This window comes from Chinchilla lanigera, unplaced genomic scaffold, assembly GCF_000276665.1.
Source record: "Chinchilla lanigera isolate Chin_1 unplaced genomic scaffold, ChiLan1.0 scaffold00096, whole genome shotgun sequence".
Classification (NCBI taxonomy): Eukaryota; Metazoa; Chordata; class Mammalia; order Rodentia; family Chinchillidae; genus Chinchilla; species Chinchilla lanigera.
Window position 1 is genome coordinate 2,597,478 of NW_004955497.1, and position 18,953 is coordinate 2,616,430.

The 18,953-nt window shown below is 44.0% G+C and overlaps 1 long non-coding RNA gene across 1 annotated transcript; it reads left to right on the forward strand.

Moving 5' to 3' along the window:
* The first annotated feature begins 561 nt into the window (after positions 1 to 561).
* Positions 562 to 15,316, forward strand: LOC106146834. Its single transcript, XR_001231435.1, has 3 exons — positions 562 to 778; positions 13,655 to 13,763; positions 14,864 to 15,316. It is a non-coding gene; the product is annotated as an uncharacterized LOC106146834 (long non-coding RNA).
* The last annotated feature ends 3,637 nt before the right edge of the window (positions 15,317 to 18,953 follow it).

Consider the following 18,953-nt stretch of genomic DNA (forward strand, 5'->3'; position numbering starts at 1 on the left):
AGTCCATGATCTGATGCTTGCTCCATGGATGCAATATTAATGCTGCGTGCAACAAATCCAAATTGCCTTCTACTTCTGTAAGCCTCCTGGTTAATAATTTACTATTAAAAGGAGGTGCTGTCAGATATGCTACCAGAATATTCTGGGTACATTGCAGACTTACTTTACCAACATGGCTTGTTCGTTGGAAAGGAGAGTTAGCAAAGGATAGGAATCATTTTTCTAAGTAGGTCTTACGTACAAATCAGTGCCTGTACCTGGAGTCTGTGGGGAGTGGCCTAGCCCTAGCCACATGCATCCTTTCCAGAAGAGGCCACCAAAGTCAGGCTGGCAGGGTGATGACAGCTAGCTTTCTCTTGTTAGCTGTGTTGCAGCTACACCACCGACAGGGCTCTTGGCAGTAGCCGTGGCGACTTCCTGGTCTGCCATCTGTCTCCTGGCTGCTTGGCTTGGAGGACAGTCATTGTCAACTCCTGCATTTGCTTACAACATGCGTGACACCCTTTTCCGGCAAAACAGAAGGAGATCCACCCCAGAGACAGCCCTGTGCTAGCACCCACATCAGACATTTACCAAAACAGCAATATTTCGAATAGCTGCGGAGATATTTAGATGATAACGGTGTCTTCTGCTTTCTAAACCAGTCTTTTTATTAACCATTGCTGAATATTTCAGTTTTCTGTTCTCACTTGTCAACAAAGGGCTGCTGCACACCCATTACACTGCTCTGTCAGTAACACACTCCTGGTTAATCTCCTTTTATATGCTCTCCACCCAGGTAAGTTACATATTTCCAGTATTGCTTGTTGTTGTGGTTGTTGTTTGTTTGTCTGTTTGTCTTTTGAAGAGCTGACTCTGTTTAGTGAAGATGTGGTGGAATGGATCCATCATGATGATAACGGTTGAAGTTGCCTCTGCCTTTGAGTGTGGCTGGGCCATACTGCACTTAAAGGGGTGTGTATGAGAACATGGATAGAAGGAGTTACAGATAAAGCCAGACTGGAATTGTGTCATGACAGGCACTTCCACACAATCCCATTGGGTAGAGCGAGAATTTGAGGAAAAGAGATGTGGGAGGGATATGGTGGGCTCTAGGAAGGAATAAAATGCTATCTGAAAAAGAACAGAGAACATGGATGGTGTCGCACAACCCGAACAAGGATAGAATTACACATGCACACACAGTCACAAGAGCACAGGTGTGTGTGTGTGTGTGTGTGTGTGTGTGTGTGTGTGAGCCTTGGCAGGTAAATATGAATACTCCAAGCACAGCTTTAGTCCCATTGGCTAAAATCCGTCAACACTGAACTTTTATTAGTGTTTCCTGGAAACAGGTGATAACACCTGCACGAATTCCATGAATCAGTGCTTCCCAGAAGCCGTTGATCTCTTTTGTATGTCACATCCTAACAAGTATCCAGTCTAAATATTCTAGTTATGATTCTGTCAGGGTGGAACCGTGTTTCCACTTAATTCGAATGTGAATATTTCCAGAAAAGTCACACACACACACACAGAGACGCACAGACAAGCACCCATGAGTCTGCTGCATGCTCTCAGGCAAGTTTACAACATCTTCGGGGTGCCTTCCACACGCTCCTGACAGCACCCTCACAACTGAATGAAGCAAAAGCCTCACTCATACCTTTATTCATTCCACAAATAGCCACTTCACATCTAGTGTGCCTAGGATACTGCTAGAGGCACGACTTCCCTCTGGGTGAGCCCAGGGTGTGGGTGGGTGCAGGAGCAGGTGGCGGGGATTCAGAAGAGGCGGCCAAGTGGTACTGGCTCTGAGTCGCCCTCTAGGCTGCAGGCAGAGGGGCTTGGGCTTGGAGACGTGCAGAAGGTCCAGCAGAGAGGCAGAAGGCAGCATGGGCTCATCTTCCAGGGAGCTCCTGAGTTCACGCTCCAGCCCTTCACTTATCGGTGCCGGAGACCTTAGCAAGTCAGTATCTTTCCACCTCGGTCTGTGCTTGGTGTGTGCACAATGGCTCCCCGCTTCAGAGCAGCTGTGCGTTCAATGACACCTGGTCTAGGGGTTGGCGTTATCAGGATGGCTTTGGAAAAGCGGGACCTGCTGCCTCGTGGACTGAGAGGACTTAAGAGCAGCTCGCAGAGCATCTGAGGCTATGAGCCAGGAGCTGGAGGAGGGGCCCCCACTATGACACCATGCTCAGGGCCACTGCCAGCAGGTGGTGAGGGCTGGGGAGGCAGAGTGCTCTGAGCGTGGGAGAGGTGACCCCAGGAGAGGGAGGGTGCTGCCTGGCAGCAGCACGTCAAGGCGGACGGATGCAGACCTGTCCCAAAGGAACAAAGGGGCTTTGATTCCATTTCTTTGAATCCTAGGATTTCCAGAGAAGACCTTCAAAGTCATCTGTTCTTCTATTAACAATGTAAGGTTGAAAAGGGCGAGCCCAGGGTCACAGAGCTCTTCTGAGCCGGGGGGGCCGGCAGAGAACCTGGGTTTCTATGTTCCAGGCCCCCCATCCTCCTCCGCCTTTGCTGCCCGCCTTGTTTAGGGAATGAAATGATAAACGCGTCCCAAGCATCCACCCGCCCACTCTGTGCAAGGCAATGGACTGCTCGCTCTTGGACAAGGAGAGAAAGACTCTTGGCCAAGGGATAAATTGCTTCAGTGCTGCCATTCTGAACTGGGACTAAGGTGGTTACTTTATATGCAACCTCCTTGTAAGGTCAGAGAATGACAACACATTATTCACCCTGGGTTGTTTGCTAAGCAAACACACAGTTTGTATGTTGGCCGGAACCCAATGTTCAGTTTGAGAATTCTCGAATTGCAGCTTTCAGCGTTGTGGGCAAGAGTTAGCGATACAGAGACGTGATAAGGAGCCCAGCAGATGTATGCAAAGCTAACTGTTTGTTAATTGCGCGGGGCGGGGGAAGTGGTTTTGGCTGATGCATTTTTTTAAATGCCTTTCCTTGTGTTTGTAAAGGGGTTGCAAACGCAATGCCCCACGATGTGGCAATCTTCCGTTTTTTGAAGAACTTTCAAACTACCTTTCTTAACCCTATCCAAGTGATAGGGCACTTTGATGCTTTGAACAAAATGATCACTGATTAGAAATTCATGAAAATCAGAATTAGGACATTTGTAAGTTAGTAGCCATGAAGAGGTTAAGTGATTTACTCCCCAAAAGAAAGGTCTCTATTACCAAGAATGATGGGGCAAGTGTGTTCAAAGCTAGGGGAAGTATTTTAGATTTTGTTTGTTTGTTTGTTTTCTGGTACCGGGAATCAAACTCACGACCTTGCACTTGCCAGGCAGGAGCTGTGCCATTGAGCTAAATCCCCAGCCCCCAGTATTTTAGCTTTTTGAGGGACATTACTGGTAATGTGTCTTTTGGTGACACAGTGAAATAAAAATTTTAATTTCAACAAAAAGCCAAAAGATATGTCTCTTTTTGTAATGGTGTTTTCTATTTATTTCTAGGAGAAAATTTCAGTTGCATTTTATCCAAGGCTTAGTCTTTTTTTTTTGCTAGTGTGTATATGTTTTTGTTTCTTTATTACTTCGCAATGAACTCTTGAACTGATTTAAACTTGAAATGCTCAAAGTGAAGCTAAGGGACTGTTTTGCCTGAGTGTGTGACCCTTTAAGGGGACAACTGGGTGAAAAGCAAAGCGAAAAGATTTCTTAAGTTTGCCGAGACACAGCCGAGATACTGAGCAAATGACTCAATTTTCCTTTGCTTTAGTTTCCCCCATTTGTAAAACAATTTTAATAATACCTGGGACTGCTGCCTGTGAAATCATTTCATCCCCTCTGAAGAAATGAGCTATCAAAATATGTGATTAGGCAACACATAGCTTTTGATTTGTATGAGAGTGCCAGGTTTAAGCAATAATTTTTTGGCCAGTGTTCTGAAGGAAATAACTCAATTTTCACAATCCCTTGGGCTTACCAGCCCGTGATGACCACAATAGCTACATGCCTGAATAAAATACAAATTCTTCTCCAGCACGCTGGTTCTCAGTGTTCCGGGCAGCTCTATACATAGATGGTTGCTCGGCTTCACACTTTTGGAAGGGGAGTCGTGTCTCATCAGATACGCATTCCACAACATGACCTCAGGATTCATTTACCATCACAGTGACATTCTCAGCTGTGCACAAATCAAGTGCATGAAAGCAGAGCCCATCAGAAGTCGTTCCTGGCTGACTATCACCTTTCAAAGTATATGTGTATGTGAGAGAGCCCTCATCGGTCCCCAACTATTGTTAGAAATAATTAATGATGTATTATGAGATGCTTTTCATGCCAAAGAGTTCCAAACGCTTTGCAAATGCACATATAAACAGGAATTACTTCACCCGCCATTGAAATGCAACCACCTCTTGGCTGAGAGGAGGCAGCTGTTTAATAATGCATAGCAACATTCCAAAACAGCGGAGGCCTGGAAGACAGTGGCAAACTCACGTCCAGTTCAAGTCACCTGAGATGTTTCCTGGGCCGACTTGTGCTGTTAGGGAACTTTTGTAACCACAGGAGGCCAGGACATTAGTTTTATGCCTTCCTAGGAAAGCCAGCTCCCTCTGTTCAGCCCTGGCTCGTCACTTGCTAAATCATCCAGGTCGCAGGCCATGAGCTGGTCCTCTGAATGAAGGCCTACTTTCCACCTCGGCTGCTGGGGGAGGCTAGGCCATGGTGGCTTGAACCCTGCACCAGAATTTGGTTGTGAGAATGGTGCTTGGTAGTAGACTGCAGGAATGCATTTGGTCTGCAGAGCGTGTTCTCCATCTCCAGAAACATAACCCACAAATAGATCAACGGGAGCTAAACTGTGCTTCACAAGGACCTACTCCCTTGGGCTACATGATCTCAGATAAGATCCTGCAAAATCTTTCTTTCTGATTAGCAAAGGTGGTTTCTCCTTAGGACCAAAGAAGGACTCAGTTTATAAGTAGATTCTTCCTGTCTTGTTGTTGCATGCTGGGGGGCTTGGTGGTTCCTGGCTTGTATCTGCCTCACCTGGCCCTACTCAAGGCCTTGCAGTCATGGGTACACATAAAAGCATGTGCTTTGCCTACCCCAAACACTCTTATATGAACAAACAGGAGTCTGGGAAAACAGCACTGGGGATGATACCCATCAAACGTTTGTCTAGTCAGGGTCTTGGGTCACAGCATCGGCAAGTGAAGCCATTGCCTTTCCTGCCCCTCCCTGAGCACAGCATTTCTGTCTTCTCCAACACAGGACTATTCTGTCCATTCACCTGGTGACAGCTGATGACCATGGAAAATTCCATGTTTCCCAGCCAGGTCCAAATTAAACATTAACTTTACTAATTTTAAATTGTTTGCTCCATGACAAATTGTACCGTTTGGAGGACATTCTGAAGAAATATTTTGAGTGATCATTAAGGCACCTCTTCTCCTGTACAAGATTTCATGGGGGTGGGATTTTAGGGAGCAGGAGACATGTCTGCAGTCATTTTCTCTGGAGAGCAGCACCAGCCTCATCCCCAGGTACACTGTCACTAACCAGGCATTTGGATATACTGCAAGGACTCCATGATGCTATGAACTCATGCATACTTAGGTAGTTATCTGCTTTTTTCACCTGTCACATCCAACCACATGGAGTGGGACCCAAAATCACAGCATCGCTCAAAAACTAACTCCCTCCTGCTGACTTCCTGTTCCCTTTAGCGTGATCCCTAAGCATGGACACTAAGATCGCCCCCAAGCCCCGCCCTCAGCTGAGCCCAATATATCCTTTGCCTCTCTGCCCGTTCCTCAGAGGGTTCTTGTGTCTCTTTAGCTCCCCTCCAGTGCCCAACAATAAAGGCTTTCTTTACCTTTGTTCCCTCTCTTACTCTCACCAAATCTTACATTTTCTGAGTCCTGCTCATTTGTGTCTCCCTCCGTCCCACTTTGGATGCACAGAGTTCTTCACCTAGGCTGTCACTAGAGGATCCAAATGGTCCCGTTTTCAACGTCCTCCATATCAAATCCATATGTCACTCCATTCTTACAACATGTCAGAACAAAATTTCAACTAATCAAATTTGAGTCAAGATCTAATTGGCTTTTTACTAGTAATCCATGAATTGGGCAGCATTCTACCTCAAGATTTAGGGAAGTGCTCTGTCTTGTATGGTAAGACTGTTGGTTTTTATTAGGTAGCTAAGCAGGAAGAAGGACATGGCAAAATAGAAAAAACAGATTTGTTAATCTCAAGGTGGCAGACTGAAGTGTGAACATCATTTGCTTTGGCATCCACTTGGGGGTTGGTGAACCACACTTCTAAGGATGTCTGGGAGAGTCGTACAGGCCTGGCCTTGGGGTCCCATGCCCTTCTGTTCTGGTGCTATTTTTCTGCTCTGCTTCTGGCTGCCATGAACTAAGTGACTTTACTCCATCGTACCCTTCCACTATGATGTTTCTGCCTTGGGGCCTGATGGCCATGGACTGAATCGCCCAAAACTATGAGCAAAATTGAATATCTCTTCCTTCAAGTTGTGGGTGCTGGGCATCATGCCTCATGTTGGGAAATCTGACTAATAATAGAAAATTGATACCAAGAGTGGGGCTGTTGCTATAACTGTACCTGATCATGTGGTTTAGAAGCATTTCAATTGAGTTTTGGGAGGAGTTTGAGAGATTAGGAGAGATATAGGATGGAGAAGACCCAGAACGTTGTAAACAGAGCTTGATGAGCAATTCTGGTTGGAACTTAGAAGACCAGAATGCTGATAAGAAGGCAGATAGTAAAGGCCAAACTGAGACATTGCATGCAGGAATGAGGATTCCTTCAGCAATTGTGCTAGAGGTCCTGTGTGTTATATTTTGTGAAATAGATCTATATTTTGCCCACTTCAGGAGATTTTTGCAGGAGGCTGAGATTAAGAGACTTGGACTTTTGAAAAATGCAGGAACTTCTGAAGGTCTGGATTTCTGAGTGAAGGGTTAGTTGAGATGGTGGAGGAAATTTCAAGACAGCCAAATGTTCCAACTGTGGCATAGATATAGGTGACTGCTTTTAGACAACTCTTATTGCAAGAATTGGTAGTACAAATTCTTGAAGATGGGGCCAAAAGAAGTGAGGCTGCTGAAGAGATCAATGCCATTAAAAGGAAACCAAGTATTTTGTGTAAGAAGGATGCCTTGATGATACCTCAGAAATCAACAAGATTCCACCCATTTAGGCTGAAGGATACACAAGTATAATCTTTCATTTGAGAAAAGAATCCCTGCTCAAAAGGAGACTCCTGGGAACTTCTTTACCTGGGATTCATTTCACCATGCTTAGCCATCGCAGCTCTCAGGTGGTACTATGACTATGGTCCAAGGAGTCCTGTCTAACGTTCCTGTTGACAGAAAACCTTGCCATCATCTATGTGATGTTGGTTTTACCAGAAAGGGCAATGCAGGTGTTATGGGGTCAGGGCATTTTCTGCCCATATTTGAAAGGAAGGACTGGGAGTCTAGGCATGGAATTCCTGAAAAAGCAGTACATTAAGCTATTGGAATGAAGCCAAAGGTTGAGATGGTGGAGACCCCAGGAATTTGGAGCCAAAGGTTGAGATGGTGGAGACCCCAGGAATTTGGAGATGCCAGGAATGTGGATTTTCTACTGAGGAAAGCTGTTTGCTGTCAGTGGAGCTATCCTAAGTGTAAGACCATGTAGGCTGCAACCAGCAAGGCTATAGGGATGGAGGCTAGTTTGGAACCCACATTTTAACACTACATGCCCCAGTTACTGGATATGGAGTTACAGGAGTTAATTTTTTCTTGCTGGGTTTCTGCCTTTGGTCTGATTCTTTTCTACCCCCCTGTTCTGTCCTTGTGGAATGGGAATGTTTACCCCATGGCATTGTAACTTGGGACTACATAACTTGATTTTGATTTTTACAGAAGTTCATGGCTGAGAGTTTGCATTCAGTCTCAGAAGAGACTTGGACTTTTGAAAAATGCAGGAACTGCTGAAGGTCTGGAAAGGCTGTCTTTCTAGGTGTAGGCAGGTTTTACTATGTTAGCAGAGTTATAAATTTGATATTGTCTTTATTTGGAGATGAAGTATGGTTTTAGGAGATGGGTTTGCATAGAAAGGTGACAAGAGGGGGAATGTAGTGATCAGAACGTAGTATCAACTTGATTTGCTTTGACATTCCCCCAGGAGATTGGTGAAGCACACTCTGGCTGTGTATGAGTGGGTCATGGAGGCATGGCCTTGGTTCCTCATCCGTTCTTCTCTGGTGCTGTTCCCCTACTCTGATTCTTGGTTGCCATGATTTTTTGCCCTGCAATTGACTACAGACTGAATGCTCCAAACCTGTAAGCCAAATTAAGCTTCTCCATCTTTAAATTGTGGGTAGGTGCTGAGTACGCTGTCTCAGTGAAGGGAAATCTGACTAATATCATTTCTTCAGTTTACTTTCCTTATAAAGGTTAAAATCAAGGAAACTTCCCTTTCTATCATCCTAGCTAAATGTGGTCTGTTTGGGGCTGTGGGTGTCATCTCTTTCTTGACTTTTTGTTAGGTTAGACAAAGAACTTAGTTTTGGTATGCTGATATGAAATTCTAGCATGCATGACTTGATTTTGATTTGGTCTTTTGAGGCCTAGTACAGGAGCTCAGTCCAACTCAATGGTCTTCCATAAATTTTATTTCAGAAATACGAGAAACTTATTTCTCCAGATACAGTGTTGTGGTGCACTACGGGTTGTTCCCACCAAAACTCATATTGAGACTCTTCCCCCTACTACGGCAGTGTTTGGAGGCAGGTCCTAGCTGGAGGTGTTTGGGACTATGAAGGCTGAGCTCTCATGAATGTATTAATGCCTTTCTCATGGTAAAAGATGAGCTGCTGTGGGAGTTTGGCCTTTGTTTCTTTCTTTCTCAGGCACATGCTTGTCTTTCCACTTTCTACTGTGAATTGAAACAACACAAGCCCATCAACAGCTGTATTTATCTGAGCTTTGAGTTTGTAACCTCTAGAGCCTTAAACCAAAATTAGCTTCTCTCCTTTATAAATTAGCCAGATTCAGTATTCTGTTATAGCAACATCAAACAGACCAAGGATGACTGCATTTACAGAAGGGTCACTTACTGCTCACATGGTGAACACCAGCTTGTGTTATTTGAGGTGCATCATGATCTCCTCAGAAATCAGCAAGATTCCACCCATTTAGGCTCAGGTATACAAAAGTATAGACTTTCATTTGAGAAAAGAATCCATGCTCATTAAGAGACTCCTAGGAACTTCTTTACCTGGGATTTGTTTCACCATGCTCTGTCAGGAATTCCTTGCCTAGGGGAGGACCTATCTTTTGAGCCTTCATCTACACCTCCTACCCCCTTGCCTCACACTCTGTGCTCAAGCCATCAGGGCTTCCCCTACCTCTAGCCTTAATGTGACCTTAGCCTTGGTGGTTATCTTGAACACAGCCTTGTGAGAGACCCTGAGCCAGAGCCACCCAATCAAGGCACTCCTGGATTTCTGACCCACAGAAACAAAGAGATGATGAGTGTCAGTTGTCTTAAACTGCTATGTTGTTGGGGGAAAACTCACAGTTTAATAGTGAATTTACCCTCTTCTCTCTGCTGTTATTGTAAATCAATGGAAGCTATAAGTAACCTTCCATGGGGGTGTTCATGGTAGAGAAAAATTCAGTGCATGGCAGCTGGGATAGGATTGCCATCACCACAGCATGATTTACCTGCATAGTTCCAACTCATTTCCAGAGCATTGTGCTCCTATGTGAATTCAACCAATGAGTGTTTAGGGGTGGTCATTTGCCGTATTGTATTTAGGTATGGATGGTGTGGGAATGAAGACAGACAAAATATGAGTTTAGGTTTATAGCTAAAATGTCTCCCCAAGGTCTCATGTGTTTAGAAGGTGCCTGGGTAATGGGGGCACTATAAACATAAGCAGATTCAGCCATTGATGAAGTCAGTAGCTGAATAAGCTGTTAGAGGTGAGGCCTTATTGGAAGTAGGTCACTGGAGGCAGGACCTGGAATGGTGCACTCTTGTCCCCAGATCCTTCCCTCTTTCCCTGCTTCTTGACTGCCCTGAAGTAAACAGCTTTCCTCCATCATGATGTCCTGTCATGCTGTTTCTGCCACAGAGCCAACCAACCATGGACTGAACCCACTGTAATTGTATGCCAAAATGAGCATTTCCTCCTTAAAATGCCATGTGTTGGGTATTTTGTTCAGCACTGAGAAAGTGACAAAGATAGAAAATTGGTACTAGGAGGGTAGTTGATGTTATGACTTTAGTCAAAGATGTAGTTCAGAGGACTTTGACTGATCTGCAGAAGGATTTTGGAAATGTTTGCAGCTGTGGGCTGGAGAAGCACTAAAATACTGTAAGCACTGCTTGATACAAGATACTAGTCAGAGCCCAAAGACCAGAATGCTGACAAGAATGCAGACAGTAAAAGCCAGGCTCACGAGGCTTCACTGGGGAATAAGGACTCCATTGCCAGTGTGACTAGAGGCCATGTACTTTACATTCTGGAAGAAAATATGTCCATATTTTGTCCATGTTCTAAAACTGCAAGAGATTGAGATTAATGGTGGAGGACTAATTAATGTTGCAGAAGAAATTTTAAGGAACATTAACATTCAGGCTATGACATGGGTACTTCTGTCTGCTTTTAGGCAGATCTACAGTGACAGTCAAGAGCAAATGATAGAGGTGAGTCATTTGAAAAATGGCAGTTTCACCAGAAAGTAAGGTCTGCAAAGTTGTGGCAGAGGAAAGCATTGTTGCTGATAAAATTAGCATTAAAAGGAAGCCAAGTACTTTGTACAGACACAAGAAGAAATTGCCTTGAAAACACCTCAGATATCAGCAAGACCCCAACCTATAATAGGCTCAAGGATGCAAAATTGTAAGTCTTTCATCTGAGAAAAGAGTCTCTGTCCCCTGGTTCCCTGGGAATTATTTTACCATGCCTAGCCATCCAAGGCACTCAGAAACCTCTGCCACCGTGATTTAAGGGGTCTTGATTTAAGGGGCTAATCCTGGAGCTGATGGCATCACTCACTCAGTACTGGTGTTATAGGCATGCTGAATGTAAGAGTTGTGGAGACATGGAGATCTACACCCAGATTTCAGAAGAAGGCCTGGGAAGCCAGGCAATGTGCCCCTGAAATGGTGGTGAGTGAAACAGTGGATGTGAAGCCAGAAGTGCAATGGAGACCCCAGGAAAGTTGGACATAGAAAGAACATGGAACATCTGCTGAGGAACGTCATATGTAGTGGACAGAGCCGCTCCAAGAGAGAAGCCATGAGGGCTGCAACTGGCAATGTCATAGGGGCACGTCTGCTCAAGCCCTTTGGAATTCACACCTCATCACAACTTGCCCTGGGTGCTGGGCATGGAGCTGCAAGATTTAATTTTGCCTCGCTAGGTTTCGATTTTGCTTGAACCAGTTCTTTCTATCCCCCTCTTTCTCCCTTTTGCAATGGGAATATTCATCCTGTGCTATTTGAAATACTTAACTTTGTTTTTGATTTTCATAGGAGCTCACAGCTAAGAGTGAGTCTCAAAGAAGGCTGTGGGGTTGGACTTTTCAGCAAAACTGGAACAATTAAGACTTTGGTGACTTTAAAAAATGGACTAAATGCATTTTTCAGAATGTGATGAATGTGAATCTTGTGGGAGAAAGGGATAGAATGTCCTTGTTTAAATCTAAAATATCCCCCCAAAGCCTCCTATGTTTAGAAGGGAACCGAATGACAGGGTCATTATACTCATCAATGGATTTATGCCATGGTGAGTGCAGTACAGCTGAACTCTCTTAGCTTCCTCACTGCCCTGTAAGGAACAGCTTTTCTCCACCATGATATGCTGCTGTGGAGATAGCTAACCATGGACTGAACCCACAGAAAGTGTAAGACAAATAAACCTCTCTCCTTCATGTTGCAGGTGTTAGATATTTTGCACCAGCTGTGGGAAAGTGACTAAGAGAATGTACAAGTAATGTGAAGCAGGCAGTGGAGAAGACAGATGGCAGGGACCTCCTCATATGTCGGTAGCAGGGGAAATCTGTCCCTCATTATCTAAGCTGGCTTCTGCCTTCTATCTGTCAGGAAGAGACAGCACAGCAGGAGATATAATACGGTCATGTGCTGTTTCTGATCAACAACAGACTCATATACCATGGTGCTCCCATGAGATAATATCATCCGGCGAAGTTATTTTAGTTTGCACATTCTATTATGTCTACACAATGATGAAAACTACTCAATGCATTTTTCAGTCAATGTCCCTGTCATTAAGTGATGTATGCCTGTATTTTGAAAGTCTCCATGAACAATAGAGGGTGTTTACATTTATAAGGTCTGTGTGATAGGAATAGACCAAAAGCTCATGTTGTTATGCTGGTCTGCCGAGAGCCATGGCATAGATATCACACAGTATCACTTTGCTGTTACTTCATGTCAGTGCATTTTGCTAGGAAGTCCTTTCTGTGAGGAGCGATGCAGGCAGCACAGTCTGACAGGAGGTAGCCTCTTGCCTGTGATGCTCAAGCCTGCAGCCTTGTGCTTCCTTTCTCTGTCTGGCTCTTCTTTCTCTGCTGCATTCCTCCTGCCACCATGACCTTTGTCCTCCAGTTAGGTCCACTAACAATTGCTGGGCACCAACTAGCATGCACTCCGTTCTCACAGCTTTCTGCTGCTAGAAGACCTGCAAACCAGGACACCCTCTGTACATCTTCCCTTCTGCCTTCCTTGGTGTCAGGATGGTACGTTTGCTCACCTAGTGGCACGGCTATTGTAAGGTATTTCTAACTGTGGAAAGCAAGGATTCTCTGTGGTTTTTAAAGAAGTCCAGATCTTATACTGGACATGAGGCCAAGAGCTCAACAATCAGCATAATAGGAATTCTCTCTCAGAGGATGATGATGTTAGCATTTGCGATTAGGAAGAAAGTGAACCCAGGGAGGGATGCTAGGATCTAACTGAAAGCATTGGCCAGGAAATATGGCATCTGGCTGTCACTCTCCCTTCCTAGAGGAAGCTTACATCGACGTGATTAGGACATCCCCCATGACTGATTTGGAGATTCTCTGTGGAATGCAGGCCCTGTTGCAGCACCGGGCTAGGACTGGGCTGTGCAAGATGAGCATGTTCTGGCTCTGCCCTGGGGCACCTCGCAGGGGAGTTGATGTGAAACTTTCGTGCACATGCTGGTAAAGCCAGCTCACCTGCATGGTAATTATGCATTTCATGCAGGCTTAATGAGATAGCAGACACATGAGGTAAATGCAGCATAATTGCTTAAAATTGAGGCAAGACATTTTCTTGTGTGCTGTGGGTATTAACATTTAGTGACCCAGACAAACATCTTTTAAAACCTTTCTTTGAGTCATTTATAACACACTAAGCTTAGTCTGAAAGCAAAAAAGTCACCCTAGTATGCATAGGGTATTTGCTTTGACCAATCCACTCCCATTGCCTCTTTCAGAAATTCTCATTTGCACACTTGCTTAATGTAAGCATGTATTCAGTATTTTTAATACCAAGAATATACTTATTCATCAGCAAAGCAAGTGAGAACAAAACCCACCAAAATGTTAAGCTACCTTATTCTCCAGGGTTGGTCTATCTTACACAAAAGTGAATGGTTCCTTAGAAACACTCGATCTGCTTCCGTGTGTCTTACAGGTTCCCCCTCTTACTCCAGAGTCACCATGGACAGTTCAGCCACACTGTGCATGCAGAGGCTCTTTGCATTGTGGACTGGCTGGGACACAGCTGGCTTGTGCAGACTCAGGTAAAAATGCATCAGTGGCTCTATGGAAGTGTCCTGGCCCAAGCTGAAGTGGAGCCTAGTGTGTGCTTCCCTGCCACCTGAGTGCTCCTCTCCCAACACTCCTGGCTTGGCCTGCTGCTCAGAAGAGCTGGGAACCCACAGGCAGCTTCTGGAACCCAGAACCTGCCTCCTGGAAGATGCTCAATAATGTGCTGTCTGACTAAATAAAACAAAACTTTCCCCTTGGCCTCTCTCCCAGAGGAGGTGTGTCCTGGGGGTGGAGAATGAGGTGCAAGTTAAAGTTGTTGGTTTTCTAATGACAAGCATTCCTACAAATGCTGGAGGGGCTGTGGGGAAAAGGAACCCTTCTGCACTGTTGGTGGGAGTGCAGACTGGTGCAACCACTGTGGAAACCAGTCTGGAGATTCCTCAGAAAACTAGGATTAGAGGTCCCATTCAACTCAACTATTCTCCTGCTGGATATCTTCCCAGAAGAATTAAAAACATCATACCACAGCAATATATGTTTACCCATGTTTATAGCAGCACAATTTGTAATAGCTAGATCTTGGAAACAACCCAGATGCCCATCAACTAAGGAACAGATAAAATAGATGTGGTCTTTTTATACAACTGAGTACTACTCAGCTATAAGGAAAGACAAACTTGAGGCTTTTACAAGGAAATGGGTGCAACTTGAGATCATACTCATAAGAAATAAACCAGGTTCACATGTGTAAACATCATATTGTCTCACTAGTGCAAGAAACTGAAAGAGTAAATAAAATCCAAAATCTATAATAGACACTGTGAAAGGGAAAGAAACTGCTCAAAAAGAAAGAACAACAGGGATGGGTGAAAGGAGAAAAGATGGAAGGGAAAAGAAAATAGATACATACATAAAATAGATAAGACAATCATACTACTAACTTCTTTTAGTTCATTGAAAAAACTGCTTATATTGTCTGCATGGGAAGAGCACTTATGACCTTGTTTTATGTTTTATAATCTGAGCAACTAATTTGAAGATACCAATATGCAATATGTTAACCATTGTTAATCCTATTATCTTGTTTTGAAATTCCGTATTAATGTATTTTTTCTCTTTTTCCCTTTAAAAGAAAACAATCACTTGTAACTTACTGACCGTGGAGAAACCAAGAGAACTGAATGTCCGCATTTGTCCAGAGTATGATGTCAAGCATCTGGTCTTTAGTCCCCTCCTGCCTTTGGATTTAGCCACTTTTGCACTAGCACCACTACTTAGGATGCCTAAAATCCAAACTTAGCTTCTGCTAATTTTCTGTAAGTTCCTGACCTGTGTATGGATCCCACATATGCTTCTCCTTTCCAGATGGTGCATCTTCCACCCCTTCACTCATCCTCAGAATCGAGTTCATCCTTGTCCTCCTTAATTTTGGCCTCCTTCTCCCATCTCATTGGCTGTGGGTCTTATCTGTGTGATTGGTGCAAAGGGGCCAGGGAGAGTCGCTGCACACAGGAAACGCTGCATAGGAACCTGCCCCCATCACAGCCTCGGTACCAGTGTCTGCAGCGGAGAGGTGCGGCCCATAGGCGTCCACTACAGCAACGCCCGGTTACAACGTAAATCCATTTTCATTCCTCTGGACTCAGAATCATTTCTGTTCTAAATTAGTCACATCTGGGAGTGAGTGCGCATGCTAACATCATTCCTTAGGCAAATAAAATGAATTTTGTGGGTTTGTTTTATCTTTTAAAATCTATGAAATTTTTTTGGATTTAGAAATGTTTTCTTCCTTTGTGATTCTGTTACGATGGGTTTGGTAAACAAACTCCTTGCGATGCCTTTCGATTCTGATGATAGGAGCAAATGACTCCAATGACTTTGTGGAGATTTTAATCTAAATGACAGTTTTTAGTATTTTCTTCCTCCCAGCATAAGACTCAAGAGCTCTATTAAAAGGAGTTGCTAGAAGCATCACTGTAACATGCTCTTTCGGTTGCTTTTAGAGATTCTGATTCCTTTGTACTTCTTACATTATTTTGGTAAGTGCTGGTGTTACTCAGCTTTCCATCACTGTGACAAAAGACCTGAGATAAACAGCTCCAAGGAGGAAAGGTGCCTTTCAGCTCATGATTTTGTAAGTCGCCATCTACACTGAGGTTCAGCTCAGGCTCACCCCAGCCCCTCCTCTCTGGGCCAAGGTGAGGCAGGAACATCACAAGGAAGGGTGTGGATGAAGGAAGGTGTTTACTGGAGCCCACTAGGAAGTAAAAGACAGCCAGAGTCATGCCTCATGACCCGCTGCCTCTAACTAGTCTCACTTCCTGTTCCTTTCATTTTCAGTAAGGCCACCAAATTATGAATCCATCACTGGTGACATTAGAACCCTCACAGTCTAATCACCATCCAAAAATCTCACCTCTGAACCCATAAACTGCTGCGGGGACGTTTGAGATCCAAACCATAACGGAGGTCATAAGTGCTCTTCCCACGCAGGATGCAAACCTTGTGTCACGGGCATCGCCAGGTGGCCGTCTTTCTTCTGTGGATGGTGAACTCAAGAAATTGTAGGTGATGACACTTTCTCTTAAGAAAGGATCAAGTGGGCCCAGTTTAACAAAACAAGACATTCTAGAAAAAGGATCAAAAAGCCTTCAAAAGCTGCCAAGAAACCAGGAGACAAGGCCCAGAAAAACAAGGGAGGATCCTCCTACTGGCACACCTCTGACCCTTGTGTTCTCCCCCACTGGTCAAATGAAGGGAAGAACAAATGACTGCTGTTTCCAGATGCTGCTCTTTGCGGGACATCACAGGAGGAAATTTCCCAGCTCTTCTACTGCTGAGGTCACTGATAACTGCGGTGAAAATCGCTAGCTTGCGCCAATTCAAATAACTTGTCTTTCTAATAACACCCTGCCATAAATTGGCCACTGGGGTATCCTCAGGCAGTGAAATAAAGTGTGAGCTTTCCCATCTTTGAGAATCAGGCAGCAGATCAGACAGCAAGGCAATGAAAGCAGAGACAAGGCAGATGAGCGGAGAGCCAGAGCCAGCCTTCCAGGCTCCCCCCGCCGCTGTTTCCCTCCCTTTGCTAACGTGCTCTCTGCACTAACGAGGGTTTGTTTTCACTTCCTGTAATTCCGAAAGGTCACCAATGTGTGATTGTTTGACCTCTCATTACCCAAACCACCAAGGCATCAAAACATAAGGACCAACTAGGGCTTTAGAAGAAGCAGGCTGTCAAGTTTGATTTGTTTGTTTTTTAGGTGAGGAGTAGTTGGATTTTCACAGGATGGTAATCCAGTGAGTGTAAAAGTGAAGTTTAATTCAAACAGCGAGGGCTGTGCTTTCCTCTAGGTGAGAGAGGCTGTCGCTTAAGATGTTTGAACGTGATTTCTCTCCGCAGGTGAATGAATTGATATTTTGGGCTAATTCTTTCACGATTATGGAGTTTACCTAAAATTTCCCTTTATTCATCTGAATATAACTGTTAGTGATTATACACAGGAAAATAATGCATAATCACCAACATACCCATTACCTGTGATAGATTTCTGCACTTTTTCATGAAGTTCATACATTGATGAAAACTATATTTTATTTGAGAAATGTGTGAAGAAGAGTTATTAGGACTAATTTCCCATTATTTCTAATTCCACACCATGAAAAAGAGGACATTTTGCATCTATATTCCATATTTTTCCCTGAGATTTTTGTGCTGAGACATTTCCTTGCTTGGAGAGGGTTAAAGTATGAGGACTCTGGACTCAGATCTGTTCCTCTCTGTATTAACCATGCCAATAGGTTAGTCTTTCTGATCCTCAACTTCTAGTATCTATGAAGCGGGAAGAATAATATCTACTGTGTGGGATCCTTACCAAAGACAGTGTGTAGACAGTTCCTGCTGTACTGTGGGCATCCAGTCTGTAGAGTTATTGTATTGACTTTTGTAGTACTAAACACAATTGCACTGACTTGGTGTCTATAGTACTAACCCTGGTAATGTTTGAAATATTTTTTTTGTCCTTTATGATACTACATGCAACTATTTTTACCTAAGAACAAAAAGGAGACACTGATCCTTCTTGCTTTGGAAGTATTTTTGGAAGAATCTTGTGATTTTTTTTTGTTTTTAAACATACTTGGGACATTTTGTAAGTGTAATACTTAAAGTTTCCTTAAGATTTAGATCACAGAAATTCAATGATTTGTTGCTTCACAACAAGACAAGAGGCTATAATATCCTTATTCCAGTGAACTTAAAAGCTTTCTTTCTCTGACAGAGGTGAACCATTTGCAACTCTAATTATTATTTCGAATGGTAATTTTGCAACTTTCCTGCTAAAGAGAAATCAGGCTCTATTTCTGAGTATTTAGTAAACATTTAAGAGCACCACAAAATTTTAACAATGACAACATCTCAACACCCTGCTTTTGCACCTGGCATTTTCTTCAGGTAGCTTGCACTGGCGATCTTTGTATCTGTGACATCTGACTTCTGTGTGTCTTAGGCTAAGCTTTCTAGGCTAAGGAGTAATAGTAAGCACAGTGCAAACTAATAACATGAGAAAAGTCAGGAAACCAATCCCTCTTTCTCATTCTCAGGATATAGTAATAAAAATGCCTTGGTGCAAGGGTTCTAAGTCTTAATGCACTTGTGTGAATTGACTCTTCTCTCTCACAGTTTAAGAGGAGAGGGGTTGGGAACAAGAGACATTTGGACTCTATGGAATCACGGGAAAAGGACAAGGGTCTAAGTGGAAATAAAACCAAATGGGGTTTAGAAACAGAACGCCACTAGGCTTGGAGGACTGCAGAAAGGTAAGGATGGGATGAGAGCAAGGGTTGTCCACAAGCTCATTCTGCCAAAGGGCAAGCAGTTCCTAAAAAGAGCCCAGTGCAATTAGAAAGGAAATTACTCACGGATTAGAAGGTTGTGCAACTTTTTTTTTTTTGGTTTTTGGTTTTTCTCCGGTACCGGGAACTGAACTCATGACCTTGCACTTGCCAGGCAGGCGCTTTGCCGCTGAGCTAAATCCCCAGCCCCTGTGCAACTTCTTTTAGTAACAGAACACAGTTGGGCTCTTTGGTGACAAAGCTAGGTGGTTGGAGACGAGGTGGGGAGCAGAAGTGAAATCCTCCCTCCCAATTCCCATACCACTCAGCTCAAGGGGATGGGGGAGGTTTGGGACGAGACTTTGGAGAAGGGGTCATTCAGGTTACAC